Source organism: Erpetoichthys calabaricus, chromosome 10 (genome assembly GCF_900747795.2).
Source record: "Erpetoichthys calabaricus chromosome 10, fErpCal1.3, whole genome shotgun sequence".
Lineage (NCBI taxonomy): Eukaryota > Metazoa > Chordata > Cladistia > Polypteriformes > Polypteridae > Erpetoichthys > Erpetoichthys calabaricus.
In genome coordinates, this window is record NC_041403.2 from 83,482,946 (window position 1) to 83,490,096 (window position 7,151).

The 7,151-nt window shown below is 44.3% G+C and overlaps 1 long non-coding RNA gene across 1 annotated transcript; it reads left to right on the top strand.

Annotated features, from left to right (window-relative positions):
- Positions 1-359: 359 nt before the first annotated feature.
- Positions 360-3,690, top strand: LOC127529398 (uncharacterized). The gene is made up of 2 exons (XR_007936077.1): positions 360-440; positions 3,407-3,690. It is a non-coding gene; the product is annotated as an uncharacterized LOC127529398 (long non-coding RNA).
- Positions 3,691-7,151: the final 3,461 nt, after the last annotated feature.

Sequence of the window (7,151 nt, forward strand, 5' to 3'; positions counted from 1 at the left end):
TATTGTTTGGAAAATAGTCTGTCCTTAACTCCACCTTTTCTTCCCTTTTTAGGTTAATTTGCATATTATACAAACCTACTGCAGTTACCATGACTGTCTATCTCTCCATCTGTCTGCCCACATGAAATAATTTAATTCCAAGTAGATTGAGTTTGTTGAAATTTGGCACACTTATACTACAATTATTTTAAAATTCAAAATATCCCATTGAAAAGCATTGGCAAATCTGCAAACACATCTATTTTAAAACAGGGGGAAAAACTGTGCAACCTCAGTTACAAATTAGTTTGTTTTTTCAAATTTACCTTAACTGAGGTCACTTCAACTCATAATTTATATATTTTCCTGTTTTACTCATCCGGCAGCCACTTCTGATGCCAAAAACATCAGCAGCACAAGCCAGTATAATTTCAGGTGAGGCACGCACTTGCAAGCTTCTGGTAAACCAGCTCACTTCTCCTACTGCTAGAGGTAGATTAACTGGTGTACAAGAAAGAAAACAAAAAGTAACTTATTTAGAAATAAATGTAAGAGGAAAGGAAGTGTGTAAACATCAATCCATATACTGTACATAAAATGAAAAATGTGTACTCAGCATTAACATTACACTAAAAACAACCACATTACTCAGTAATATACTGATTCATTATTTTTCTGACACTCTCCATTATGATCTGAAGCAGCATACCATTTTACCTTGAGACTTTAATGTCTTTCAGAAATGTCATATTTAAGAAATTTGAACTACAAGTAGTCACAGACCCTCCAGAGCCATCAACTAACATGAGGAACTCATTCAATGCCACTTTTTCATCACTTGAAGTAGAATCTTCTATTTATGAAAACTATTCAACCATAACAAGCCCAATTGAGCTACATTTTTAACTACATGACATTGTAAAGTACTGTTAACTTGCATGTGTTTAATGTAGTCCACTAACACATGTTTTGCTTTTTATTATTGCTGTTATTTTAAATATAGCTATTTGATGAAGAGGTAACTAAAAAAATAAAAATGCTCCAACTTTCAAATTAGTGAACTAAGTCCCCAGACACATTATAATGTTACATCATGCATACATTTTCTAAACTGTTTAATTTTCCCTTTTAACTTTATATCTATATCCATACATTTTATGCTAATCACTTTCCTTTCTTGGAATTAAAATTTGAGCTAAAGGGGATTTTTAAAATTATTCTCAGGTAAAATATTATAACTGAGACTGCTTGATACCAAATTATGGTTTTCAAAGAATAATACGTAATTTATTTTCCAGATATACTTACTCTAATATTGAAGGCCAGAGCCTGCTCAAGTTGGAACTAACTCTTCACAGACCATCACACTTGCTCAGATATGCACTATAGCTCAATAAAGTAAGTCTGAGTTGCCAGACAACCTTACCTGCATATGTCTTTGGAATGTGAGAGAAAACTAGAGTATTCCAAAAAAGCAGATTGAAATGTTAAAAAAGCAAGCGCATGTAATGTGCAATTCCTATTTAAAAACATATTGGGCCGTTTATTCTGCTTATACACCAATGGAGTTTGTTTATCCTTAGATCAAGAAAGGAAGAAAGAATGCTTTTCCATGTAGAAGGAAGAGAATATTCAGATCTTATTCACGAACAAACAAACAAATGTTATGTTTTAAAATACAATCAAAGGCTGAGTCAACACTGTTCTTTTAACAAAGGGTGTAACTATTACAAAATAAGTATCACTGTACCTTCTTCTAGGAGGTTTTGAAACCTAGAAACTTTCCTAAAGTAACCACTTTTAATATTTGAGTTAAACAGACTTTATTTATTAGAAAGTGTAAAGTGATTAGCACTTAATAAATTCACAATAGGAGTCATTTAATCATAATACTAATTTTAACAGTAACAGGAGAAAAAATCCAAGAATAGTTAAATAACAGAAAATAAGTGATTAATATCACTTATATTCTGTACTACCAACGTCTTTCTCCCTGCAACCTATCTTTCATGACATGGGCTTTCCCTACCACCAACCCCCACGTTTTCCCTGTAAGTTGGAAGACTTGCTTGCAGGGCTGGATGCAGATTAATATCATACCCAGGATGAAGCAATTGCAGGTTAAGGGCCTTGCTCAAGAGCCCAACAGAGTAGAGTCACTTCTGGCATTTACAGGATTTGAACCCTCAACCTTCTGATTGCTGGTGCAGATCCCTAGCCTAAGAGCCACCACTTTGCCCCAATTTCCTGTTGACTCTAAGCTTAATGTTCTCACTACTGTGAGGAGTTAAAACTTATCTTGAGTTCATTTTTATCAGCAGGCTGTTTATTAACATCAGAACCATGGAAATTGCATTTTTACTTCAGTAACGTTTTTGCTTTGTAATGTGCATTGTAATTTCAATCACCAGGAAGGCTCTGGTAAGTTGACAAACACCTTTCCAAGGCAGTAGGGGACACTGTTGCTAAGAGTATGTTCGTTTTTTCCAACACTCTGAGCAATCACCCAGGAGAAGAGGCATGGCCCCCCTCCAAAGGGTAGCATTTGTCCCATCCTTTGAGAGCTGGGACCCATAAAGCCAGAAGTACGAAAGCCAGGAGATTGTTGTTTGACCCCAGAGCAAGGAGTGATGGAGCTCTCAGCAGCTAAGAGTTGTTTAACTTGTGAAATTGTGTTGACACCATGGTGTGCACTATTTCTTATTTATTTTTTTAACTTTTTCTTTTCACAGTTACCAGTTAAACAGGGTGCTGCTAGCTTGTCACCCCAACCTTTGCACCCCTGTGTAACAATTCACATTTTCTTTAATGATAATAAAGTCTTTATCACCTTGGATTTCTACATAAGTGTAGCCTGACTGGGACTGAGGTCTTCTTAGGGTTGTATCCAATACTTCATTTGATGCTGTTGAGAGAGCAAGTGGCCCCAAGTAAATCTGAATTGGATCAAATAAATTTTAGAATGTTGTTCCATTCTTATGCTTGATTATACAATTAAGCAGTATAATTTAATAGAAGCAATATTGTGTTTTCTGTGTGAAAATAATGAACAATAGGTACCTTACCAAACTTTTATTTTAATCAAACTCATCTTTTCCATTCACAAAATAACTATTAGTAGCATTTTAAACGGAGGAGCATAGTGCTGCTACTTTGCAGTAAGGAGACTGTGGAAGATTGTGGGTTCGCTTCCCGGCTCCTCCCTGTGTGGATAGCGCTTTGAGTACTCAGAAAAGTGCTATATAAATGTAATGAATTATTATTATTATTATTATGCAACAAATGATCATCTGAGGACAATTTAACACATTGTCAGGCACGTGCACATACAGTTGGAGACGGTTGATGAACTCAAATTGTGTTATTTCTCAGTCGGACCAGGGGTTGGCGCTGTCATCTGATCCTTTCTCCTTTTGTCCCTCTGCAGACCAGCCAAAGAACATGCCTCCCAATGACATCACAATCGACCCACCCACTGAGGATGTCACTTCCAACTCTCTCTGATGATGTCATAACTGTTCCAGAACCCACCTACAAAAGATATAGATTTCTGTTCTAGCCGCTCTGGTCCATCCTCTTCCTATTACAGCCATATGTATAGCCCAGTCTCGCCCTGTTAACTCAGTTCCATTGGGAATTCTGTTCTGTACGGACGTGCTTGATTTCTGATTTAATTTTTTTCAGTATAAGGGGTGGCCATTCCCAAACCTTTTTACTCCTTTTGCCTTTTGCTTTTCACAACATTTATTTATACCTTTTGAACATGTGTCTATTGAGAGGAGCTGCAGTTTACATGGTAAAACACTGCCTCCCACATGTGTTTCTTTTTCAATTCTCCCTGTCTATGCTGTCACAACACATCAATAATTGGATTTTGTAGGTGAGCAGCACAAAGTTGGTGACTCAAATCTCATTCCTTAGTTCCTTTAACCTTCCCAAATAAATGAGCTTTTGCTTTGTTCAGATGAAGTAAATTGATCAAGCAGAAAAAAATGCTATTTTAAAAACAGTCATGTCTACATCACATACTTTAGAAGTAGTGTAATGTAGGGCAAATACAAAAGACCTGTGTAAGATGGAGTGATTTTATTCTTTTATCAATTTCATTTTATGGACTCTTTTGCATGATCATGGATTTCTCTATGCTGTAGCCTAGATGGGTAGAAAACCTCCTATGATGAAGAAAAACTTTGGGTGGTGTTTTCCCTCGCCCGGACACGGGTCACCGGGGGCCCCCCTCTGGAGCCAGGCCTAGAGGTGCGGCTCGATGGCAAGTGCCTGGTGGCCAGGCCTGCACCCACGGGGCTCGGCCGAGCACAGCCCGAAGAGGCAACGTGGGTCCCCCTTCCCATGGGCTCACCACCTGTAGGAGGTGCCAAGGAGGTTGGGTTCAGTGTGAGTCGGGTGGCGGCCGAAGGCGGGGACCTTGGTGGTCCGATCCTCGGCTACAAAAACTGGCTCTTGGGATGTGGAATGTCACCTCTCTGAAGGGGAAGAAGACTGAGCTAGTGCACGAGGTTGAGAGGTTCTGGCTAGATATAGTCGGGCTCACCTCGACGCACAACGTGGACTCTGGAACCAATCTCCTTGAGAGGGGCTGGACTCTCTACCACTCTGGAGTTGCCCCCGGTGAGAGGTGCCAAGCGGGTGTGGGCATACTTATTGCCCCCCGACTTGGAGCCTGTTCATTGGGGTTCACCCCAGTAGATGAGAGGGTAGCCTCCCTCTGCCTTCAGGTGGGGGGACAGGTCCTAACTGTTGTTTGCCCGTATGCGCCAAACAGCAGTCTGGAGTACCCACCCTTTTTGGAGTCCCTGGAATGGGTGCTAGAGTGCACACCTGCTGGGGACTCCCTCATTCTGCTGGGAGACTTCAATGCTCACGTGGGCAATGACAGTGAGACCTGGAAGGGCGTGATTGGGAGGAATGGCCCCCCTGATCTGAACCCGAGTGGTGTTTTGTTATTGGACTTCTGTGCTCATCATGGATTGTCCATAATGAACACCATGTTCAGGCATAGGGGTGTCCATATGTACACCTGGCACCAGGAAACCCTATGCCTCAGTTTGATAATCGACTTCGTGTTCATGTCTTTGGACTTGCAGCCACATGTCTTGGAAACTCGGGCGAAGAGAGGGGCGGAGCTGTCAACTGATGGCTTCGATGGAGGGGGAGGATGCCGGTCAAGCCTGGTAGGCCCAAACATATTGTGAGGGTCTGCTGGGAACATCTGGCAGAGTCCCCTGTCAAAAGTAGCTTGAACTCCCACCTCCGGCAGCACTTTGACTATGTCCCGAGGGAGGTGGGGGACATTGAGTCCGAATGGGCCATGTTCCGTGCCTCTATTGTTGAGGCAGCTGACCGGAGCTGTGGCTGTAAGGTGGTCGGTGCCTGTCATAGCGGCAATCCCCGAACCCGTTGGTGTACACCGGCGGTGAGGGATGCCGTCAAGCTGAAGAAGGAGTCCTGCAGGACCTTATTGTCCTGTGGGACTCCAGAGGCATCTAATAGATACCAGCAGGCCAAGTGGAATGCGGCTTCCGTGGTTGCTGAGGCAAAAACTCGGGTGTAGGAGGAGTTTGGGGAGGCCATGGAGAACAACTTCCGGACGGCTTTGAGGAGATTCTGGTCCACCATCCGGCGTCCCAGGAGGGGGAAGCAGAGCAGTGTCAACACTGTGTATGGTGGGGATGGTGCGCTGCTGACCTCGACTCAGGACATTGTGGGTCGGTGGGGGAAGTACTTCGAAGACCTCCTCAATCTCACTAACATGCCTTCCTATGAGGAAGCAGAACCTGGGGACTCAGAGGTGGGACCTCCCATCTCTGGGACTGAGGTCACCGAGGTGGTCAAAAAACTCCTTGGTGGCAGAACCCCAGGGGTGGATGAGATATGCCCAGAGTTCCTCAAGGCTCTGAATGTTGTAGGACTGTCTTGGTTGACACGCCTCTGCAACATCGCATGGACATCAGGGACAGTGCCTCTGGATTGGCAGACCGGGGTGGTGGTCCCCCTCTTTAAGAAGGGGGACCGGAGGGTGTGTTCCAACTACAGAGGGATCACATTCCTCAGCCTCCCTGGAAAAGTCCATTCAAGGGTCCTGAAGAGGAGGGTCCATCAGATAGTTGAACCTCAGATTCAGGAGGAACAGTGTGGTTTTCGTCCTAGTCGCTTAACAGTGGACAAACTCTACACCCTTGGCAGGGTCCTGGAGGGTGCATGGGAGTTTGCCCAACCAGTCTACATGTGTTTTGTGGACTTGGAAAAGGCGTTCAACCGTGTCCCTCAGAGAATCCTATGGGGGGTGCTCCAGGAGTATGGGGTGCCGGACTTCCTGATAAGGGCTGTTCGGTCCCTGTACAACCAGTGTCAGAGCTTATTCCGCATTCCTGGCAGTAAGTCGAACCCGTTTCCAGTTAGAGTTGGACTCCGCCAGGGCTGCCCTTTGTCTCCGATTCTGTTCATAACTTTTATGGACAGAATTTCTAGGCGCAGCCAGGACGTTGAGGGGGTCTGGTTTGGTGGGCTCAGGATTAGGTCACTGCTTTTTGCAGATGATGTTGTCCTGTTTGCTTCATCAGGCCATGATCTTCAGGTTTCACTGGATTGGTTCGCAGCCAAGTGTGAAGCTGCTGGGATGGGAATCAGCACCTCCAAATCTGAGACCATGGCCCTCAGCTAGAAAAGGGTTGATTGCCCTCTTAGGACTGGGAGTGAGATCCTGCCCCATGTGGAGGAGTTCAAGCATCTCAGGGTCTTGTTCACGAGTGAGGGAAGAATGGAGCGGGAGATCGACAGGCGGATCGGTGCGGCATCCACAGTGATGCGGGCTCTGCATCGGTCTGTCGTGATGAAAAAGGAGCTGAGCCGAAAGGCAAAGCTCTCAATTTACCGGGTCGATCTACGTTCCTACCCTCACCTATGGTCATGAGCTGTGGGTAGTGACCGAAAGAACTGGATCGCGAATACAAGCAGCTGAATTGAGTTTCCTCCACAGCCTGGGAAGGCCTCAGGATTCCCCCAGAAGAGCTAGTAGAAGTGGCCAGGGAGAGGGAAGTCTGGGCAACTCTGCTCAAGCTGCTGCACCTGTGACCTGATCTCGGCTAAACGGAAGAGGATGGATGGATGGATGGATGGATGGATGGATGGATGGATGGATGGATGGATGGACG